Source organism: Halyomorpha halys, unplaced genomic scaffold (genome assembly GCF_000696795.3).
Source record: "Halyomorpha halys isolate HHAL.00 unplaced genomic scaffold, Hhal_1.1 Scaffold236.1, whole genome shotgun sequence".
NCBI lineage: Eukaryota > Metazoa > Arthropoda > Insecta > Hemiptera > Pentatomidae > Halyomorpha > Halyomorpha halys.
In genome coordinates this window covers 465,988-491,071 of record NW_027115525.1, presented here as the reverse complement: position 1 = coordinate 491,071, position 25,084 = coordinate 465,988, and the positions used below count along the sequence as shown (strand labels likewise).

Sequence of the window (25,084 nt, the reverse complement as noted above, 5' to 3'; positions counted from 1 at the left end):
ATTTTTCTTTATTGTTCTTGTTTTCTATGTTATTATATTATATAGTATTAGTTTACGAGGATTGTTCGTAAACTGGTGGGGGGAGTTACGGTCTGAGTCAGCTGTTATTTCGATGTCAGCTGACTGAGGGGATCAGCTGATCGAGGGTATATAAGAGATGTAGCGAACATAATAAAGCTAGTATGTTACAGAAGTTCACACGTGTTCTTATTCCTTCTTCTCTTTTTTGACATTTGGCTTTCGGCGATACTTAACTTATCGATATGCGCATACTCCCGACCATCTGTGAGTGACTATTTTTCTTTTTCTTCTCTTTCATCCAGTTTCATATTTTTGTTTTTGCTTCTAATTAACTCAAGTAAATTGACTTATTATTTTTTGCGTAAAGAAAAAATTTTTTTTTTTTGTACATATATAGCTAAATATTCTTTTTTACTTCACACTTCATTCTTTTATATTTTGTAATAACACAACAGTTCATTTTTTTTCTTTATATTTTAATTAAATTAAATTTGTGTATCACTTGGAAGGTTATTTTTTTTTATTTTCTTCATTTTTTTTTTTTTGTGTGATATTTATTTAAGGTCCTCCATTTTATTTTAACTCAAACCAGCGAACATTTAGCTCTAGGGAAGAGGTAGGTTTTCACTAACAAAAGGGGGGGGGGTTACCACAACTTATGGAAAAATTTTAAGCAACAGTGTGAGTGCTAATAGACAAATGTCTATTAGATAATAAATAACATTTCTTCAGAACAAATGTTTTATTAATATTATTATATTTTATTTTGTATAATAATAAAAAATATTAATGCCACTGCATTAGCGAAACATACTATACAAAATAACCACCAATTTAATTTTAAAGAAGTAAAAATTTTGAAACAAGGCAGAGGATGTAAGAATCAGAAAATATGTAGGATCAATTTATATTAAAAAATCACAAAACAAGTAATGAATTTTAAAACCGATATAGGAGGAATCGAACAGCATTATGTGGAGATAATAGACAAAATAAATTTTTAAAATAATAATTTGTAAGGTAATTAAAATCAATACACAGCATAGAGAAATAGAAATAAAGAAATCCCCAAAGTAATAACGATTCAGTTTGAGTGCATTGAAATTTGGATATTCAGATGGACATAATGAAAAAAATACAATTTAAAAGATAATTTATAGATAAAATAAATAACTTTTTGTTAAATTTATTTCCTGATATTTACAACTGTACATTCATATACATACACCCGGTAAATTTGATTTTAGTTTATAATGGAGTGATACAAGCGTATAGAGAAACTACCCATCGGCAGTACTCTAGTAATAAATAACTTTAAAATGTTAATAGTCACTTAAAAGAATAAAATGTAAAAACATTTCAATAATGAAAAATAAAAAAAATAAGTTATTAAAAATTGGTTGAGGAGGCTTCTCTTCCACTGTGCAGACGACCGCTGTTTTTAACATAGTACAAGAGCTGGGAAGAAAAAAAGACAGTTATTTCACCACAATATTTGATTACTCATATGAAAACTATGTATAATTACTAGTCAAAACTGACGAGTTTGCCAAGTTTAAGTAGGGGGAATAAAAAGTGGCAGCTGTTTCAAAACCTTAAAAAAAAACATTAATTTTTCATTCGGAGCTCTATATCTTAAAAAAAACACCAACAACACTAGAAAATCTCAAAGAACATTATTTAAAGGAGAGTAAATTTTCTAAAAGCTAAAAGCTAAAAGCCCTAATAGAGCTATTTACGTTCAATAATTCTTGAGATATAGCTTTTAAAAAAGCTACATTTCTTAAAAATCTACTGAAAGTTTAGTAGTATTTCAAAAACCATGGAACGTACAGATGTCTGCCAGCACTCAAATTAAAGCTAGTTAAATTTACTATACAATAGTTTGTAACGTTTATCTTTGTAGGAGTAGCAGTTTTTATGTTATTTGACAAAATAAATTCACAAACTGTTAATTTCTAGTTGTTCGTATAAAATGTTGGATTTTTGAAAAGATTTATTTCAATATCCAAATGACGCACATGTGTCTGCCAGCACTAAAAAAAAAAGGAAATTTAACTTACTATAATATAGTTTATGACACATATGTTCGTAGGGGTAGTAGTTTTTATGATATTTGCATATGAATATAAATTTGGCATATGAAAATTTGTCCGTACAACTATAAATCAGATTATTTTAGCAAATATCATGAAAACTACTATTCCAACGGCGATAAACGTCATAAACCATTTCATAGCCCATTAAACTAGCTTTAATTTGAGTACTAACATACGTCTGCACATCAAATGGTTTTTGAGATATAGATTTTTGAATATAAATTGACTAACTACTGATCATTCAGTACGTTCTGTACAACATTTTTATGAAACATTGATTTTTAAACAAGTATATCTCGAGAACTATTGAACGAAAATTGCTCTATTAGGACTTACAGTTTAGTAAATTTACTCTACTTTTAAGGGTGTTCTTTTAGATTTTCTATTGCTATTGGTAGTTTTAAAGATATAGAGCTCCGAATGAAAAATTAATTATTTTTAACGTTTTAAAAAAGCCACCATTTTTTATTCCCAATAGATATACTTCATGCAGACTCATCATTTATGACTTCTTTTTTTTTTCCATTGGCGCGATAGATCGTGGATGTCCAAGTTCATCATCCAGAATTCATCCAAGACATAAATTTTGATTAGTAATTTTACATAGTTTTGATTAAAGTAATCAGAATTGGGTTGAAATAACTGACTTTTTTTCCTTTTAGGCTCTTGTACTAATTAATACCCTGGATCCTCGCTATAGGTTTTCTATTGCTTTAGCTCCAATTCGGCTTATCAATCGGTCACATCCTTTTATGAAGTGGCTCTGCTCGCCGCAAAAATTATAATTGGTATCTAAAATTCTTGTATTACGGCACCAGTTAACGTTTGCGAGCACAAAACTAAAAAAAAAAAAAAAAAAGGAACGGAGAGAGAAATGACTAACTCGGTTATATCCCATAGACTGACTTTTTATTAAGTTCAGTTCGTCTATATATACATTTGAATCCCCTGTCAACTCGATCGCCTGATATTGGAGTTACAGGGTACTGTAACTTTTATATATATGCATACATACTATACATAAATATGCATTTTATCTAAATTCCCTGGGAATTTATTCGGGTTTATTCTATCATTAGAGGATATTGTACATATTCTAAAATATTTCAATTCTTTCTTTTTATATCAGTCTGGAATTTCGAATGCGTAGGAATAATTGTTTGTTAACGGATTCAGGTAGAACATTGGATTTTTAGATAAAGTTGTGTAGGTACTTTTCTTATCCGATGTGACCAAAACAAAAAGAACACCAATTTTGTATATATTTTTTTCTTTTTAAAAATTACGTTATAATCCTATTTTCCGTAGGGACCCATTATCATAATTAAGTCATTTATTACTCGAGAAATCATCATAATTAACCAATAACAATATCTTTGAGTGTCTAGTTACTGTTATCATGATGAACCATTTTAATCTACTAGGACTAAGGCAAAGTTAGTTAAATATAGCACGGACTAACCCCACATTACCTTACCGATATTTTCTTTTATAACTAGATATTCTTAGATCAGTTCTCCTAGGTTAAATATTAGGCCTTTATATATTAAAAAGAAATGGTTGTTCATATTTCTTCTTGAAATTTGGGCTTTTGAATAACAAAAATAAATTATAAATAAATACTTGTTTATTTCAGTTCCGTTAAGACATATATTAATAACCTTTTCATATTAAATATGCATCTTACGTGTTTTACAAAATACCATTGCTTGTTTAAACCTAAAAATTAAAAAAATATATATATTTATAAATATAATGATAGTAAATTTTTAAAATTTATTAAAATTGAATATTATTACTTAGTAAAATATTATTCAGTTTCTTACCATCCTTTATGATCATAGCAGTAATGAGGTCGAAAGACGCAAATTAGACCCTTGGGACAACATAACGTTTTACTACAATGCACAAGATTAGAATGCGACTTGAATTTTAAATATTTAACTGTAATTTAAAAATTATACTTGTTAATAATTTATGTAATGTAAAATTAATATTATAAATTGTAAGATTATTTAAAGTGAAGACTGTGGAATTATTTTAAGTAAGATTAGATTATAGATACTCCAGCAGAAGGTATTAAGAAGTTTACAACTTTACATCTTCATGGAATTTTATACATACCTGATGAATCCTGATTTCTGATCTCAACTTGGACACCACATACAAGACTGAAACGACAAGAAACTGCTCGTCGATTTCGACTGCTACAACACCTACTTGAAAAACGCTCTAAACTTGCCATACACTACAAAAAATTATTATACACTATGATAATCAGACTAATTTGGACATATAGAATAGAGCTCTGGGGCTCTACCAAACCATCAAAATTCTTTTCGCATCCAATCCTTGCAATCAAAAAATCCTTGGGACTCCTTATTACGTTGCAAATAAACTTAACAAAGACCTTAACATCCCATTCGTTGCAGGTTTGGCCCAAAACAGATATGCGTCTTTTCATTCCAAACTCCTTATCCATCCTAACCCAATTAATTCTAATTCTCAATCTCTCATCCTTAACAATCCCTGATAATCCTCCGAGGCGTCTGAAAAGAAGATGGCCACGGGACCTTCTTGAAAGTGGTTCCTTCCCAAGATTGTCAAGTGTAAATGAAACATACAACATATTTACTTATTGTATTTATTATTTGTACCATTGTAAATCATATTAAATAAATAAATTTTAAAAAATCTTACTAGAACTTCAATAAAAGTTATTTAAAAAATTAGAGGTTTCGAAACTTTGACAGAGGTAATTCGATATGGTAAAAATTTGGTTACAAAGATTTTGAAGTGGACATGTACGCCCAAGTACGTTACCACGGACAAGACCTATGCTTTTAAGTCCAAAACTTGAACCGCTTTTGAGACAGCACATGAATTAAATACCGGTCAAACCTCATTTTAAGGTTAGCTTCTACAGCACCATGGTTGCCAAGGGACACTTATCACGTGTTACAGCGTTCCTTTCCATGCCTGTCTTTGAAATGCTAAATACAAATAATACTCAAGGAAGAAGGGTTTTAGGTCGATGGAACAATTAGACCTAAAATATTTTTAAGATACTATACATATGTATAGTCTTTCCATACAATAATGTTAACTTATGAAAAATATATCTTAACTATAAGAGGTACAGATGTCTGCTAGTTCTCAAATGACGTTTCTCTTCGTACTTGTTGTAGTTTTTATGATATTTGTCAAACTAAATTCACAAAATTTTGATATCTAGTTGTTCAGACAGGCTTTTTGGATTTATGAAAAATAATATCTTAGGAAGCATTAGACGTAATGATGTCTTCCAGCACTCAAAAAAAGCTAATTTGATTTGTTATAAAGTAGTTTATGACACGTATCTTCGTAGGGGTAGTATTTAGTATTTATGATATTTGCTAAAATAAATTTCATGTGCCAAATTCATATTCATTTACGAATATCATGAAAACTACTACACCATCAAAGATATTTATTATATACTACATAACAGCTCATTAGAATATCTTCAATTTGAGTGCTGGCAGACATTTGTATGTCTAATACTTGACCGACGAATATACTCTTGAAGAGCTCATATTTTAGCAAATTTACTCTTCTTTTAATGATGTTCTATTAGATTTTTTTTGTGTGTTTTTTATAATTTTAAAGATATGAATAACTGAAAGAGATATTATTTTTTTTAAAGTTTTGAAACAAACGACATGTTGTATTTCCCCTACCTATACTTGACAGACTCATCAATTTTCACTCGTAAATATTAATAGTTTTTTAAGTAATAACGAATTTCAGTGATTTTTTTTTTAAATTTATTTATTGATATTTACAACTGTATACACATATATACAACAAGTAAATTTGCTTTAGGTGACATAGTGACATGATAAAAACATGTGGAGAATCTACCCACTGATAGAACTCCAATAACATTTCTAGAGGAGAAGATCTCGAGGCCATCTTCTTTTCAGACGCCTAGGAGGATTATTAGGTAATGAAGGAGAAGCCAGGTTAGAAACAAGTGGATTTGGGTGTTTGAGAAGTTTATTATGGAAGGAACGGTATCTGGTTCTGGCCAAATCGGCAACATATGGAATATTGAGGTCCTGATGGATGACTTGATTTGTGACAAAGTAAGGAGCATTAAGCATTTTACGAAGGATTTTGGACTGTAAGGATTGGATTCTGGAGGAATTTGGTGGTTTACTGGAGCCCCAAAGCTCAACTCCGTATGTCCAGATAGGCCTTATAATAGTCATGTAGATCAGTCTTTTGTAATGGATTAGCAATTTAGACGGTTTGTCTAGTAAATGTTGCAATAGTCGGAATCTACGAGCAGTTTCTTGTATTTTTAGTCTTGTATGAGGAATCCATGTCAGTCGTTTGTCGAGATGTAGTCCTAAGTAACGGATCTGTTCAACAGGAATAAGTGGGGCATTATTAAAGGATATTGTAGGGGAAGAGGTCATGGGTTTAAGTCGAAGGGTAAATGTGATTTGGTGGGATTTATTGGAATTTATTTTAATCCTCCAGTTTTGGCACCATTCTTCAAGGTTAGTGATGTGGGATTGGAGAGTTTGGGATACAATGTAAGGATCATTGTTCACTGACAATAGACATGTGTCATCGGCATACGTGGTGAGGATTGTGTTAGGATTGGTTGGAATGTCAGCTGTGAAAACTGTATAAACAATAGGACCAAGGATACTACCCTGAGGTACACCAGCAAACTCAGTGAAGTTGCTGCCAGTTTTCCCGCCTCCCCCCACCCCAGGCACTTGTATTATGAAGTTAACTGTTACTTAAATATGGTCAATATAAAGTATGTTGAAATATGTCTATTCAGCATACACAATTGTACAACACATATCAATATTTAGTATAATTGTTTTTGTTGAATAGACTTTATAGATATTATATTTTTCCAAATAATGGGCACAGAATTACATTTAGAATAAATAAAAAATAAGAAGGAATCTTTTTTAATTTAAGAGTTCTCGTAGAGGTTAGCTATTAATTAATCTAATTATTAATTATCACCTTTTTCAAAGTCAAAGATCGATTGCGCCTCACCACGACGGCCAAGATGTAAGGACGTGGTGAAAGAGGTGCAGAAGAAGAATATCAAAACTGTTTGGTACTCCATTTCAGTTCACGCCATGTGGACTTGTGCAATGCTTGTGCTAACGTTTCGTGTTATCGTAGGGTATATTAAGATTAGAAAACAGTAGAGATTAAATTTTTTCATTTATTTAGCAACTAAGATACTTTCATATAATCCTGTTAATCCAGTCCAAATATTTCAATTAATCTGCAAGAGAAGAATGTGATAATTTTAACGCAAACATTCACTTCAATATAATATGCATGTTTAATCACAATATTTATTTCGAAATCATGTACAAATTGAATTATATAACAAAATTATAGTGTTTGAATATAATTATCAAGTTTTCACTGCCGCAATATGGACATTGTCACTTACAGCCGTCGCGTTTGTTTTATCGTTTGAAGTTATTGTAACAGTTTTACAGCTGACATCCCAACCCATTCTAACACTATTCTCACCACGTGCCGATGACACATGCCTATTGTCAGTGAATAATGATCCTTCCATTGTATCCCAATCCCACATCACCACCCTTAAAAAATGGTGTAATAAATCCCACCAAATCACGTCATAAACCTTCTTCTTGCCCCTCAGTATCTTTTAATAATACCCCACTTATTTCTGTTGAACAGATCCGTTACTTAGGACTAAATCTAGACAAACGACTGACATGGAATCCTCATACAAGACTAAAAAGACAGGATACTGCTCGTCGATTTCGACTATTACAACATTTAATAGACAAACGGTCCAAACTTCTAATCCATTACAAAAGACTGATCTACATGACTATTATAAGGCCTATCTATACATACGGAATTGAGCTCTGGGGCTCCACTAAACCATCTAATTCCTATCGAATCCAATCCTTACAGTCCAAAATTCTTAATGCTCCTTACTTTGTCACAAATCAAATCATCCATCAGGACCTCAATGTCCCCTATGTTGCCGATTTGGCCAGAACCAGATACCAATCCTTCCATAATAAACTTTCCAACCACCCAAACCAACTAGTTTCTAACCTGGCTTCTCCTTCTCTACCTAAAGATCCTCCTAGGCGTCTGAAAAGAAGATACCCTCGAGATCTTCTCCTTTAGAAATGTTTTTGGAGTTCAATCAATGGGTAGATTTTCCACATGTTTGTATCATATCATAATATCACTTACAGCAAATTTACTTGATGTGTATATATGTATACAGTTGTAAATAACAATAAATAAATTATTAAAAAAAAGTTATTGTAAATATCCTGAAATCTTCAAGTTATTCAGCTTATCGAAGTAAAGTATGAGTCGGCCTGTTTTGTTTTACGGATCCAGATAGAAAATCAGAGTTTTTGATAACTTTGTTTCGCCACTTTTTTTTTATACTACGAGACCCCGTAAATTACCAAAACTCAAAACTACAAGAAGTTTTATAATCCGATCCTCCCATAATGACTTATCATCATAATTGAGTCATTTATTCCTTGAGAGATCGTCATTCTAGTCCAATTTAATCTACTCAGACTAAAACAAACTTTGTTCCATATAGCAGGCACTTACCCCACATTACCTTACTGGAATTTTTTTTCTAACCGAATTAGATAATCTTAGATTAGTTCTCGTATATTAAACATTAAGTGTTAATAAATTAAAAAAGGTTGGTAATTTTTCTATTTGAAATTTGGGTTTTTGAATATCAAATATCAATTATAAATAAATACTTCCTTTTATTTCAGTTCCGTTAAAACATTGAATAATTTTCATACCATATGGCGTATCTTATTTGTTTTACAGTCAACCATTGTTTGTATTAACCTAAAAATAAAAAAAAAATGATGAATTTTCAAAATTAATTTAAATTTCATATTATTGATTAATAAAATATAAAACTGTTTCTTACCATCCTTTGTTATTATAACAGTAATTAGGGTGAAATCTGCAAGTCAGACCCTTGGGACAACATAATATATCATTACAGCGAACTAGATCATTGTGCGATGACTGTTGTAAAAATTTTACTGTAATTTAAAAATAATTCATGTTAATTATTTTATTAATATATAATTATATTATAAATTTAATAATCCTTTAACTGGAAGATTCTTATGGTATTAACTGGATTTAGTGAATGACACAATTTCTTCCTTATTAAACTATTGAGAAAGGTAATTATTCTCCTACAATGTATGACTATTAGAAAGTTTTTACTCAATAATGACATTAATATTATAATATATTAGCAAGTAAGACAAATAGGAGAAAATTATATGTCAAATATAGGTTTTTGTTATCAACAGCCTGAAGATGGGGGAAATCTCCCGAAACGTTGCTGTATGATATGAAATAAACTATTATAGTTTAATAAAGAAGAAATTGTGTCATTCACTAAATCCAGTTAATTATATTATAAAAATTTAACTGATTTAAAGTGAATTAAATTAACGGTCGTCTGTTTATACTTTATCAGAATTTATTATGGAGTTACAATGTTCAGTCTGTCAAAAGATATGCAGGTAAAAAATTTGTTGGTAATGAGGTGTTCTAAACGAGGCTTATTTTAAACAAAGTGAACTACTAAAATCTAGACGAAAGACTTGGTAGGGCGAAACGTTGTGAAACAATTAATAAATTTTGGTGAAGTATTAAAATCCCAACGTTAATATAATTTATTTTGTATATGATAGGAATGAATTGAAAATCAATCTTTATTCTGGAATACTTAGTCCTTCCCTCCTAAGAATAACAATTAGGAACAGTTTCAACAGTTTTTTTTTTCTGACTACATTGATATATAATATATATGTATATACGGCAGCTTCAATCCGTTCCGCGCCTCTCAGGAGCGATGGATTTTGACGGATGAGGAAAAGGATTAATCATAATAATGGATATGGGATTAATCATAATTTCAATTCTTAAATTCCTACTGGAAAATCATCTGAGACTATTCAAAGTGCCAGGATCTAAGACTGACAAAAGTAAGCCGGCTGATCGAAACGGTACTTAATATTGTGACGCGGATTTATATACCCAAGTACGTTCCCCAGGATGAGCTTAATGTTTTAAATCACACAAATAAACTATTTTTTTACATTGCGCAAGAATTAGGCATGGGTCAAACCTTGTTCTTAGGTTACCTTCCATAGCGCCAGTGGAGGTACGAAGCGTCCATGAATCATGAAAATGTGTCTAATCAGATCGTAATGACGAGCCAGCCCAGAGCATCATGGTTGCCATGGGATACATTTCATATGTTAGCGTTCCTTTCCATGGCGGACTCAAGCAAGCACGATCCTGCTCTATAGATGGAACAATTTGAGCTAAAATATTAAAAACATACTGCACTATCTATGTTTGGATTTTCCGCTTGTGGAAATGTAACTTTTTTTTTAAAGGAATATGGTCCGGGTGCGGTCAAAAAAACTCAAATAGTAGACTATTTTATTGAGCCAACGTTTCGCCCCACGTTGCAGGGCTTCGTCAGGGCTAAAAAAGATACAAACACATAGTTACAAAAGGAAAAAAAAAAAGAGAAAAAAACATAAGTGTAAAATAACAGGGGTATAAAATGTAAAAAAGTAAGATATAATAAGAAAAATTAAAGGCTGTAAATAGTAAATATAGGTTGAAGGATGAATAGCGATAACACAATTTCAAAACTGTCAATAAATCGACAAAATGTAGCACATTTAACATTAAAAAAGGTTTTTATTGGATCTCACAATTCTTTAGCTGCGCGTCAGGTGTCTCTTGTCAACAGTTCTTGTATCAGCTTGAGCACGCATGAAGTTTATCTTGGAAACAATTATATATTAAGATATTTAACTGCACGAGAGAAAAATTAACTTTTTATAACTTATACAAATATATATTATATTTCATAAGAAAAAAATTTGAAAAATATATTTTATAACCTTAGTTTTTATTATTTTTCCCCTATCTGTCAAAATAATTTCAATAGTATCACGAAAATCAACCCTAAGCTAATTAATAAAAGAGGTTTGGGGAGATGTTTTTTTTCTCTATCCAAATGATCATCATTAATTCCTAAGAAAGAATTACATTTTCCTCACCATTACCAACACCTAAATAGATTGATCTATAAAGGACGTTGAACTATGACCACAATAAAACTGTCGGTAGCGGCAAGTTCCCACCATAAAGAAGAGGAAGTGGCCAAAGAGACGGAGACAGGTGACGGCAAGGTGTCATATCCATGAGGGTCCTTTCAAGATGTAACTATTCCTTTTTTCAGTATATGAGGGCTGTCAGGTGCCAATGAAGGACGGACTTTTATATTCAAAAACCCAAATATCAAATAGAAAAATTACGAACTTTGTTTTTTTGTGTGACCCGCTTAACGGACTCCCATCTTTCATATCACAAATTATTCAATTCAGTGAATTTCCACCAAAACGTCGTATTAATACATTCATTCATGTACGACCTAGCCATGAGGTCTCAGGTACACTGCAGAGTTAATATCACTTTACTGATAGTTGAATCTTAACTGTGAAACTAAAGTGATATTTTCCAGTGGGACAACGAAGTTAGGTATTACGTATGACGTAAGATATTGAATAAAAAACTATGCAGATTTACCATTTGTTTGTTCCTAAATAATATTACATTGGTTGTACGAATGAACATGATATTTCTTACATTTTGAATGAATTAAGGATAAAAATAAATCATATATAATGATCAACAGCTTAAAGAATATATTTTTTAAGCTGTTGATCATTATGCATGATAATAAATCATATATAATGATAGGTTTCCCGCAGGGGTAAGGTATTATTTATTATACTTAATTATTTACTATCACCTTTTTTAAAGTCACTGCCCGATTCCCCACCACGATGGCCAAGATCTAAGGACATGGTGCAAGAAATACAGAAGAACAGCATCAATACTGTGTGGAACTCCATCTTAGTTCATACCAAGACGGCTCGAGCAATATTTATGCAAATGTTTTATCGTGGGATATATTAAGATTAGACAATGGTATAGATTAATTTTTATTCATATCTGTTACAAGTAAGATAATTTAATATAATCCTGGTAATCTAGTCCAAATATTACAATTAACTACAAGACAAAAACGTGATAATTTTGAAACAAACAATCATTTCAACAGAATACGCATTTTGATTCACTCCAACTATATTTTTTTCTAAATCACATACAAGTTAAATTATATTACAAAATTATAGTGTTTAATTATTTTATCAATTATAGTATTTCTGTTGAAAATTCGAATTAGAAATTTTTAACTGTCGCAGTACTTCCCCTTGTGAAGTTATGTATGTCTTGGAACAGTATATGAATTGGTGAATGCTCTTTCTATTGTCTGTTTATTAAGGATGTGTTTTTTTTATATATGATAATGATAATATTTTATTGGTTCATGTTTATTGCTGCTAGTAAGGCACAGGCCATTCTTTGGCTAGGTAAAATGGATACGGCTCACCCTATTGGGTGATCCTAGAAATAATAATGTTTCCAAGCGAGATACTCACTTACCTTGCGTATGATGTGGTTGAAGATTCAACTTATATTACTTGGAGAAATAGGTGAACCAATCCTTGAATGGTCAAAGTCGTGTGTGAGCGTGTGTTAGGGCCTCAGATATTCTGTGGCAATGACCATATATCAAGGGATGCGTTCCAGAATAACCCATGAGAAATTCTTCCGTCGAAGGGCTTTGTAGATCACATTGAAGCCACAGTTACCTTCCCCTGGTGGTATACCAGGGTGACCTCCCTCTGCTAATCTTCGTTTCGAAGGGTCTCTATCGTTATCATCCAACGAAAGAAATTTCTGCCCACTCCTCTTTGTTCTAACCTCCAGTGCTGTTTGATCTTTCCCCGCACCCCTCCCTTTCCGACATAAAGACGGTATATTCGTCCTGCTTTGTATGTATCTTTAGGTGCAAGGCAGATCTGATCATCCCTCACAGCAGGTAGTGGTGGTCGAGGTATTCCCATGTTTAGCGAAGGCCATCTTTATTAGACCTATAGTTCTGGCCTTCCAGGTGATCAAGTGTGTCTTGTTCACGATCTCTTCCATCTCCGTTGGTCTTCCCGCGGTCGAACTTTTGTCCACGGATGATGCCTCACTGTCGTGCATTGCGTTTCTGCTTCTTCTGGGGTACATTCTCACGTAATCGCGCGGAGCAGCCAGTCAGCGATCACTTTTGCCTTCTCTGATTTTTATTGGATTACAATGTTCAACTGATTGAGGAGTTACTTCCATCGGCTCATCCTAGCTGAGGACTCTTACAACTTCCAAACCCATTGAAGAGGTTTGTGAGGTGTGCTCCCAAAAATTCCTCCCAAAAACTTAGGAACGAAAATGTTCTACAGCCCAAAAAATCCCAACTGTTCGCTTCAGCGCGCTGTATCTATCGTACTCCGCATCCATTGAACGGCTGCTTTTGTACGCCAACGGTCGCTCTCCACCCTAACCTTTCTGCGACAGTACCACCTCCAACACGTACTCATTAGCGTCCTTGATGATGGTGAAAGTACGTTAAAAGTCCGGGAATGCCAACACCGGCTTCTTCTGAAGTGTCAACATGTTTTTTTTTTTATGTTCTCCACCATATCTATTATTTTATGTTTATGCACCCTATTGCTTTTTGCAGTAGGTTCTTAATGGGCAACAGATATTTAGCCATCAAAAGTACGAATCGTCTGAAACAGTTTGTATTGCCAAACAATCTCCTGATACCCTTAACTACCGCTGGAATCGCCATTTTCTCGATCTCTTCCCCTGATTTGCATTGGGCCCCATTCCCTGTTCCGATATCGTGTGACTAAAAGAAATCTGGTTTTAACTCAGTATCGATTTGTCACTCGATAACTTTAATCCAAATTTCTGGATCTATTGAAACACCCTGCGCAAGTGGGACACGTGTTCTTCCTCCGTTTTGCTGAGAACAAGCAGGTCGACCATGTACAACTGGCACATGGACTCGTCAACTCCCTGCAAGAATTCTTCCATCATCCGTTGGAACATAATGGGAGCATTCTTTAGTATGAAATGCATCCTCGTGAATTCATTATGCCCCTTTCTAATATAATGGCTATTTTGTGCTAATCCTCCGAGTGCGTTTTAATTTATTGGTTACTGGACCTCAGATCAAAGGTACTAAGTATCTTAGCCAATCCAGTCTATCTCTCGTAGATCCCGGTAACCAATTACCACCCTATATCTTTCTCTCTTGTATCTTGGTGCGCCCTTCTTTCACACTGCCCATAAGGGGCTGTTGTATAGGGATGTGCTATCAACGATGAAGCCCTATTTTTTAAAGTTCTTCATCTCTCTTTCACGAATGTAGATTTATGTTACTTCAGGTGGATTTAGTGCATTATTTTCCCTGTCACCTCCAGTAAGTCTACCTCTTTGTAGAAAATGTTCGAGTATTCCCTCTCTATCTCTTGTCTCAACTTCCCCCTCCCTTAATCGCACCTACACTTTTTTGTGTTTTCCTTTCATTCGAGGTTTACAACAACTATATCTCCTCTTTCCCAATCGAATTCTCCACAGGCCCTTGTTATTCCTAATCCTCATACTTGCCTTCACGAACAGGTCACAATTTACAATTGCTTGATATTCACGGGGAATTTTTTCCTCAATATTGACCCCCACTGAATCTCCATCCACTTAAATCCATTTACGCCTCCCCTTCTACTCTACAGGGCCCACCTAAAGTTTTATCCCTCCTCCACTCAGCTTCCTCAGCGTATCCTAACACTGGATGGTGTGGGAGCTCCCCGCGTCCACCATGCATCTCACGTCGCTTACCATGATGATAAGCAGGCCGGTGCTCTCACCTTTAATATTGTAGATGTTTAATGTGCTGGTGCCCCTTTCCTGGCACCATCCTCAACTTATCCTATCTGGATCTTCTCCCTTCGCTTTCTGGTCGCCATCCGTTGCTTTGTCTCTCCTCCTTTCTCTTTCTTCCGCCTCTGTTGAGGTTTCTGAGGTGTCACTAGAGAACTCACTAGGTCTGTAATCGTATCCTCTTCCGCAGAACATTTATTTCTTTTGGTCCACCTTGTCTTGTCTCTTCTCTTCTGTACACGTAAGGTCACCATCGTGTTACGCGGCACTTATTGCCACACTCAAAACACCTAGTCTTGAGTCATCGCGTCACAAGGTGCCCTACTTTACCACACCTGTGACACTTCCTTTTTTTTTCCTTCCACCGTTGTGTATCATGCCCTGTTCAGGTCGTCTTTCTCCATCCATACACCTACTCTACCACCATTTCTAGGTCCCCTCCTTTTGAATGGTGGCGACGGATTCCTGAAGTGGTGTTACATCCCCTGCCATCGATTTCCAACCTCACATCTTCTCTGGCGCTTGCGTCAATCATCTCTTGGGTGCATTCCTCAAAGGTGCAATCCCGAGGTAGACCGCCTCTTTTATTTATCCAGTTGGTTGGAATTATTGTGGAGGAAATTCATCTACCAACTGTCTACATTCGCTCCTAGAGTCTCCCTCATATTTTCTGTGACAAGGATAAATTGTCGAGCAACGTCACTAAGTATTGTCCATTGGATTGATCTTACTTTCATTTTGACTAACATGCCAGCGCGGAATCTCTTGGAGCTACCGACGCGGCAGGAGCCTGAGTAACATGAGCTGTGGTTTACCATTTTGGTTCGGCATTCTTCTAAAAAGGAAAATAAAATTTGTCCGAAATCTGTCGGTAAAAAAAAAATTAACTATCCGAGAATAGAGTTACCGGCTTTCGGCACTACTACCGAGTACTTGGAACAAAAATATAAAAAAAAACGGAAAAGGGGGACAAGACGTAAACGCACGCTTGTTGAAATAATATTAACTTTATTCTCTCTGAAATTCTCCTTATATACAATATTATTGTATATTTACATGGGGAGTTTGTATTAAGGTTGTATACAGACATTGTCCTACCATAATTTATATATAAAAATAAGTTATGACAATATGACACCTCATTTCCCAATGTAAATGCTAAACCTATAAATAGAGGAATTTTACAGACAATAAATTAGTATACTCTGTGACTTTTCGAGCGTCATTTCTCGCCCTGTTTTCTTTCATTTAGTTCTTGCTCGTGACCTACCATAATAGGTGCCGAAACCCAGAACCTTCCCGAAACCTGGGACCTTTGGATACGTAAAATGTAATTTTTGGGCCAGCACATTTTTTTTTTTATCATTTTTTTATTCTGGCTTCTCTTTCATCGTTAATCCCCACTAGGCATGAGTCCGATAGTATGAGCCCTAGTCATAATTGTAAATAGTCATGGAAATACTAAAACATAGCCAGAGACTGTAGCTCAACTAGCTGCCCGAGGCTCAGCCAGGAAATACCACCTCTGTTCTCACGATGCCGGAGGCACACGCTATTGCCTTGGAGTAGATCAAAATAAGAACAGCAACCACACAGGATCTCAGAAAGAGATTTCAGATCTTAGATAAACTTTGACAAAAGCGAATCGCGTGTTAAGATAGGGGAAAGAATTTTTCTTGACACCAGTACTAAAGGAACGGAAAGGCGGGGATACGGGCGGTAAACCGAGTGAGAGAGTGGTGGCTAGAAATTATGTATAAATAAGATGACATTTTCTTCAAAAAGGGTGAAATGCTGTGAGGGTGACGGAAGAAACGTACATGAAATTCCTTTAAAGATGTATTAGGAGCGACGTGCCCACAGCCTTTGCGACAGCACATCCGAGAAGAACTAGAGAGTATTTAGAAGCAGGGCATAGTTGATGGTACATCTCTTTATAATAGCCCGTTGTGGGCGGTGAGGAGGAAAGGAGCGATGGGAGATCAGACGGAAAATATTGCTTCATCATAGATTATCGGAAATTACACAGGAATATTCAATCCCTCGGGTCGAGGACATTTTAGACAGGCTGCGGTTGTGATAATATTCAGTACACAAGATCTTAAGGCGGGGTATCAGGGGGTATCCCATCAGGAATGTTGCGGGAGTGAGCCCCCTGTCGCTTATGGCACTAACGTTTTACGGCGGTGGAGACGCGATACAATGCACTTGAAAGAGAACTATTGGCCGTGTATCATTTCCGACCCCACGTGTTCGGCAGGAAGTTCCGAGTTCACACGAATCACCTCCCTGTTCAGTGAGTGGGAATGTTGATTGAGTGGTCGGCGAGGGCCACTCGGTTGGAAGGAATTCCTGAGCCAATACAATGTGGAAATAGTATAGAAGCAGAATAAGGAGAATATCCAATGCGGATTGGCACTCGCGGGCAATTACCGTAAAAAAAAATGTGCTGGCCCAAAAATTACATTTTACGTATCCAAAGGTCCCAGGTTTCGGGAAGGTTCTGGATTTCGGCACCTATTATGGTAGGTCACGAGCAAGAACTAAATGAAAGAAAACAGGGCGAGATATGACGCTCGCAAAGTCACAGAGTATACTAATTTATTGTCTGTAAAATTCCTCTATTTATAGGTTTAGCATTTACTTTGGGAAATGAGGTGTCATATTGTCATGACTTATTTTTATATATAAATTATGGTAGGACAATGTCTGTATACAACCTTAATACAAACTCCCCATGTAAATATACAATAATATTGTATATAAGGAGAATTTCAGAGAGAATAAATGCCATCGAGAAAGACCGAGGGTAACTTTCTGGCAACTTTTGAGGGAATGGATGAAGGATGGAGAACCGGAAGGGCGGAACAGGATGGGGGCACAGAACCATAGGAAGACGACAGCTCTGAAGGGGGAAGACCTACAGAGATAGAGGATCTGGAAGAAATTATAAATGACAAACCCCGACAAATCATCTAGAAGAGGACGGCACGTTTGATGAATATATAATACGACAGAAGTTCAATTACTACCGTTTGTTCAAGACGTACCATATTTACGTATGGAACGCGGTGGTTTGGGAAAAAATTAAGGGACTATGGCATTGAAAGCTAGTGGGAGTATACTGCAGTTTCATCCAATGTACACTGATAGTAGAGATGGCGAGGCACGAGGATAGGCAAAAAGAAGTTCCTCGTGTACTATCAGAGGAAAACATATTATCGGGGGGAGGGGTAAACAAAACATTCCTAGCAGGCAAGAGGAGACACCTACCGCAGATGCACCGCTCAACGACACTTTCACGTGGAGAGGAACCAAGTGCAGGAAAAGTCGTCAGAAGCAGTGCTGGCAGCTCTCCGAATGTGGTTTCAATTTTACGGAGTTCCGGAGCGCATCTCTTCAGATTCAGGCAGAGAATTCGACAATACCATGATTCGAACAGAAATGAAGGACCTTGACGTAATATGCCATCTCAACACAGCTGATTGAATGTATATAAAGAATTGTATTGAACCCGATAAAGCCAGTATTTTACTGCAGTTCAAGCGTGTTAGATTTTATTCCTTCTTCTCTTTTTTTAACATTACAACTAAATTATATTATTGGGCTCATTCAAATGGACTTGATGCAACTATTATGAGGTTAGGGAGGGAAGGTTGAGTATGTATAATGAGACGCTCTATAGAATTTGAATCAATATAATCATCTCAGAAACATTTTTTAAAATAAATAATAAATGTAGCTTTAAAATTAAAAATTTCAATGTAATTTGAGTTCTAACGTTGGTAAAAAAATAAGTACGCACTTACCCGACAATTGATACTTTTGTAATTTCCTATTCTGACCTGATTAGATATTCTTGGGTTAGTTCTCCTAGGATAAATATTAAGCATGTGAGAATATGACGGTTGACTTGAGAATTTTCGCTTAAAATTAGGACTTTTAAATTAAGATAATAATCAAATATATATAAGTAAATAACTTGTTTATTTCAGTTCCGTTTTGACATTTTTCAGATTCTTATTGTTTCCCATATCATTTATTCGTCGGAAATCGGATTGATTCACATGATGTCATTGTGTTTGCTAAACTAAAAAGAAAAAAATAATTTAAAAAAACAACTAAATTTCATAATACCAATGAGTAAAGTATAAAGTTGTTTCTTACTTTCCTTCATGGTCAAAACAGTATTTGCCCTCATACCCACAAGTTAGATAGCTCAAACAACACAAATCACCAGTGCATTGTTGTGGTTCATCTGTAATTTTAAAATTATACTCCTTAGTTATTTATTCAATATATAATTATACTATCTGTACTCCAGCAGAATTTATGAAATTCACATCATTACATCGGGAATTACAAATGAAATCAATAGAAGACTATCAAAAATGCTTTACATATATTAAATATAAAAAAAAAAATTAAAAAGAAGTTCACAACGTTTCAGCCTATTAAGACATTTGCAAGCGCAAACTCAGTTTGTTATGAATGTGGCATACTTCAGCCTAACTAAACAATTAAACCCATGACTTGATAGTTCGAAATGTTGTTAACTCATTAATAAATTAATAGTCTTTGTTTATTTAATTCATATACTTGTTATATATATTATTACCTTGCACAAAGGCAGGGTCAAGTCCATCTTCTCTATTTAAGGATGTGGTACAAGAGATAAAAAAAAAAAGTATTAAAACTGTATGGAGCTCCATCTTCGTTCAAACCAAGTGAATTGATCCTTAATGTTTGTATTATCGTGGAATATACTAAGATTAAGGCACGATAAAGATTACAATTGCATCATATCTGTTACATGTAAGATATATATCATAATCCTGTTAATCCAATGTTCTAAATATGATTAAATTAATCTGCAGAGCAACAAAGTGACAATTTTGAAATAATAAGTTTGTTGAATCACTTGAGCTATAATTTTTCGAAATCACGTGTCATATGGGTATATGATTTATGAACTCCTTCCAGATAGAATCAACGACATGCTAAAAATGATCCGATAATATTGAGTTAATACAAATCGTTCATATGATATTTTTACCCGCCTACGGTTAAGCCAGAAAAAAGAGTAATGATTTTAACCCTTTCACAGTGTGGCAAAATTTCTTACCACTGAATATAGCGACTTTAATTTGCTTTGGGCTATGTTTTGAGTGAACTCAACAACGGATTTTAAAGTTCGATGACTTGTAAATAGAGTCATCAGGAAGCCCTAATAATATTATTGACATTATATATTTTTTCATCTCATTTTTAATAGCTTCAAATAGATCACTCTCATCAAGTTTTACTTGTTCCAGAAATATTGTCGAAGTAGTGTTTATAGTTATTAATATTAATGTTAGTATGAATATATTAGTGGTAAATAATTAGTTTTTCTTTTTTTACTGCACAAAATGACTATGCCAAAAATTAAATGTTTTCTGAATATAGTTGTCTTATTGACTAGTCCTCAACATTGACAGAAATACTTACCATTAGTAGTGAACTGAGGCTGAGTGGTAAAGCACTGTACTACTAACACCAAGGATCTGAGTTCGAATCCGGCTGTGACAGAAATACTTACCATTAGTAGTGAACTGAGGCTCAGTGGTAAAGCACTGTACTACTAACTCCAAGGATCTGAGTTCGAATCCGGCTGTGACAGATAATTATTTATTCTTTTATTTTAGCTGTGATTCAACTCTGTGGGTTTGAAAAACCTCTGGGGTTCTGCTACCTTCATAAAGTGGATCCCCTTCATTGATGAAACATCTGGGCCCTGTTTCATCATGTAAGCTTGATTCATAAGTACAAGTATACAAACTACTTAGTACTGACACTAATACTTTTTTTTATAATAGGGATGCCTATTATTAATATTACAGGAGTTAAGAAGTACTAAATTACACGTTACTATCGTATAAGTCAGTGTAATTGTACTAAATTAAACCTACAAAACTAATAGTATTAGTTTGTACTTTATTATGAAACAGGGCCCGGATGGTCGAGTATGATTCTGAACAAATTATTTCCTTGCACAACCGTTGGTTTAGTAACAGTACTTCCTTACAAAGTACTGGAACCCTGACCCTTCATGGAATGTAGCAGCACTGATTTATTTATTTTAATATATATAAATATATTATTATTAGATCAATGTAGATATGAAAGGTTAATGTGAAGAGCGACAAGAAAAAAACAATTTTTAATTTTCTTTTTCTTTTTCTGTTGTGTTTTATACTGTATTTTTCTTTATTTATATTGTATTTCTCTCCCTCTACTGCATTGCCCATAATACTGTAACAACATTATAATAATTTGAAATAACGTTTTATGTATATAATATGCTTTTTGCATGGTGTATACGCAAATTACTGAAATATGTGCCTCTTCTGACTATACATATTTGAACGAGAACAGATTGTAGAACAATGGACACACCCATCACTTTATGCCAAACTGAAACAGTGTGTGAAAAAAAATGGTAGAACTACAGACATATATTCTTGATATAAATACAAATGGAAGCAAACAAAAACACAACACAGGTGATAAATTTACATCAGAAAGCAACAACCATCACTATAAAGAACGGTATAGACTTTTTTATATATATATTTATTACTGTTTTATCAATTATTTTTATTTATTATATTTTATATCCATTACTTTATTTTTTTTAAATACTTAGTATATGTATATTGTTATATTCTTCTAGGTAATTGTACAGTTTTTTTTTTTTTTTTTTTTTTAAGATTTTAATGACATAGTACTTACATATGAAAATATGATTATTAAATGTATATTCTTAATTATTTTAATTTTTTATTATTTATATTTTACTTTTACTCTATGTTAATAAAGAATAGGAAAAAACATGAGGATAGGCAGAGGGAAGTTGGGGGGAGCCACAGCATATATATTTTGCACCCAAGAAAATGAAATAAAAGAAAATATTGGAAATATTTGATTGATGATTTTTTTTTCTGGAAACGTTGTATAATTAATGAGGTAACATTTTTTAGTTGACATCACAAGATCACAACCACACCTTTGAAGGGATAAGAAGGTTATATGTCGATTCTTCAAAAAAATGTAAGATCCAATGTGCGCAATTATTCATCATATACTTATCTTTAAAGATATAGGGGGAAAGAAAACCTTTCTTTTTTTTCAAAGAAGATTCCATTTTTTCTATTATAACTTACAATTTACCATTTTAATATTCACAGAATGTTTGTTGAAAATAAATTAAAGAAGGCAACCATCGCAGAAGAGCTGGTTAATTTTTTTTTTGTAGTGTCTGTTGCTTATGTACAACAATTAAGTTTATGCTTTATTTTCGAGATTTTATTGTGATTATTGTTAGTAAAAATAATGATTGAATTTTATGAAGTAGCAATAAAATGGTGGGATATTTCCTGGAATGCTGAATCACATATATTTCTTTATCCCAATGTTTCCTAATAGAATATATATATATATATATATATATGTATGTATGTATGTATGTATGTATTGGTGTATGTGTTTGTGTGTGTAATGGGCTGAGGTCTGCTCCATCTTGGCGAAATCCTGCCTATGCTCATGGAGAAAAAGAGGAAAGATGTATTAGGTTAGGAGAAAAAATATGGAAAAAAAAATATAAATAAAGTAAAAAAAGAAAAAGAAAAGAACAAGTATTATAAAAAAATCATTTATTATTATATATAATAAGTTTACACCACTATTCCTATATTTTATAAAAATTGTCCGACTTAATAAAGTATGATTTTTGTTTAAAAATCCAATACAATTAGGTAGCACAACTTTTTTTGAATAAAGTTTTTTTCTCTCTCTAGTGAAGAGCTACTTAAATAATTGTTTAGAAAAACTGGCAGTACTAAAACAAAGCTGCAGATTACATATTTTGACACACATACAACATAAAATCTACATTCAACATTTGTACCAATTGAATACAAATGAAATCTTGGTCCTCTTAGTCTGGTTGGGCTATCTCCCCCAGTATCATGAATGACCTTACACAGGTTAATAACAAAAATATAAACACATTTCACTATTTTCCATTTTATGAGTTTTGGTTATTTACCAAATTGTTCATATATTTTACAAATGATATTATAACAAATTAATTGTTATTAATGAAAAAATTAATTATACAGTAAATTTCAAAACAGATACTAGAAATCTGAACCAACACTGCAGAGATTTCAAGCAAAATTAATTTATGAAAAGTATGGGGAACAATTATATTAATATTTAAATTTAAATTAACTTCGTTATGAATTTACAGAATAAAAGAATTTAAACCAAAACAAGTTGGAAACAAATAAATGTTGTGCTAGACCTGAATGTAAGGAACGTTACAAATATTGTTATGATAGCAGGTTATAATAGAGTTGAATTGATTATAATTAAAACTTTAACATTAATTAAATAGTGACAAAATAGCTGATTAGACTTAAGCTAAGGACAACTTATTAATCCATTAATATAATTCCCTAATGTTTTATTATCTCAGAGGGTAATTTTTACAGAAACTAGTGACTAGGGCAGAATAGCCTGCAGAAATATTTTAAAACTAATTGTTGTGAGTGTAAATTGGTTTTTAAGGTATTAATTTATTAATAATAATGTTAATTGTTTTAATAATAAAGGATGTCATGGCACCCTAGTGTGCTTCAAGCGTATGCCAAGGGGGCCGTAACCGAATGCCATTTCTCAAGATATAAAAAAAACAAAACATTAAAATTAAAATTGAAACATTCATATATAGTGCATTTTAGCAATGTTTTTTCTTCTTTTCGTACATATTGCTCTAAGGATATTTTTGGAGACATTTTTATAATTTTTTTTTTAAGGGTGCCACGAAAGCTTGTTAGCCCAACAGTGTGCTGCACAATGGTAGGAAACTACCTATGAACAAAATGTTATTTTGATTGATAGTAGTTAATTTGATTACTGCTTTCACGTTGTATAGGTTACACCTTCTAAAAAGGCTGTACGGCAATGAAACTTAATTTAATGGAAAAATAATCTAATCACAAGGGTCAATGAAGCTCATTTTTTCTTGTCTATCAAAAATGTTAAAAAACGATTTTTTCCAGTATTAAATTGCAAGTGGTTTAAGAAACAAAAAAATCAAAGAACAAACCTATTTTTGAAAAAGTACAATTTTTGCACTAACTTTCATTGGTATTGACTTCGTCGAAATATTTTTGCGAAGGACGGTCGGAAAAACCGAGTTCGCAATGAAAGGATTCGTCAGGAGTTGCAGATAGTCTCACTGAAAGAGATCCTGGAAGCTCGACAACTGAAGTGGTTCGGCATGTTATCAGGCTGGACGGCCACAGAGATCCTTTAAAGATGATGGAATGTGTCCCAGATGGCAGAAAACCTAGGGGTCACCCTAGGATGTCTTATCTTGACTACATTGAGCGACTCTGTAGGGCGAGGTAAAGTTTTCTTGACAATGTCCTGGATAAGATACTTTGTGTTTTAAATTGAACTAAAGCATTTAATAAACTGTATTAAAAGGCATGTAAAGGTGTTTCATTGTTCATATTTTGAAATAAATGTTTATTGATATTTTTTTTTTTTTTGGCTGGGTCTATAGACCTTGTAGATCTTTGGCAGCCCAAAACAGCCTTCTCCACACCTATGTCTTGGTCCAATGCTTTCCAGTTTTCTGCATATAGCTCTTTCCCATCTTCGGTGATTCTACCTATCCATCTGGTTTTTGGCCTCTCACGTTGTCTCTTGCCTATTATACTGGCATTCAGTGTTGTGTAGAGGCGCCCTGATGGAATGCTTCGAGCCATACGTCCAGCCCGCCCATCTTAACCTCCTTGCCTTCACATCGTTACTGTTAGTTCTTCCCCCCATTTGTGAAGGCTCTGTTCCCAGAAAGCTCCTGTAATTGTGCGAGTGACTCCGTTCAAATCTCTCGATTCTGCTTTCTAGAGTACCTGCTGGAGCCTAGGTCTCATATTCGTATATGAGAGCTTTATCATGACCTTCTA

General features: G+C 33.7%; 1 long non-coding RNA gene across 11 annotated transcripts in view; it reads right to left on the bottom strand.

Moving 5' to 3' along the window:
* Positions 1-19,864, bottom strand: part of LOC136797069 (uncharacterized) — a 62,242-nt gene extending 42,378 nt beyond the window's left edge. For 3 of the 11 annotated variants that reach the window (XR_010844879.1, XR_010844876.1, XR_010844880.1), the window contains exons 1-5: positions 19,681-19,863; positions 19,230-19,320; positions 18,872-19,152; positions 9,109-9,226; positions 7,155-9,023 (exon numbers count right to left, since the gene is read on the bottom strand). This is a non-coding gene — a long non-coding RNA (uncharacterized lncRNA). Of the gene's footprint in view, positions 1-3,729; positions 3,840-3,946; positions 4,065-4,244; positions 4,369-7,154; positions 9,024-9,108; positions 9,227-18,871; positions 19,153-19,229; positions 19,321-19,680 lie in introns of those variants that run through there. The other 8 variants (XR_010844872.1, XR_010844874.1, XR_010844875.1 and 5 more) reach the window with 7 other exon arrangements.
* Positions 19,865-25,084: the final 5,220 nt, after the last annotated feature.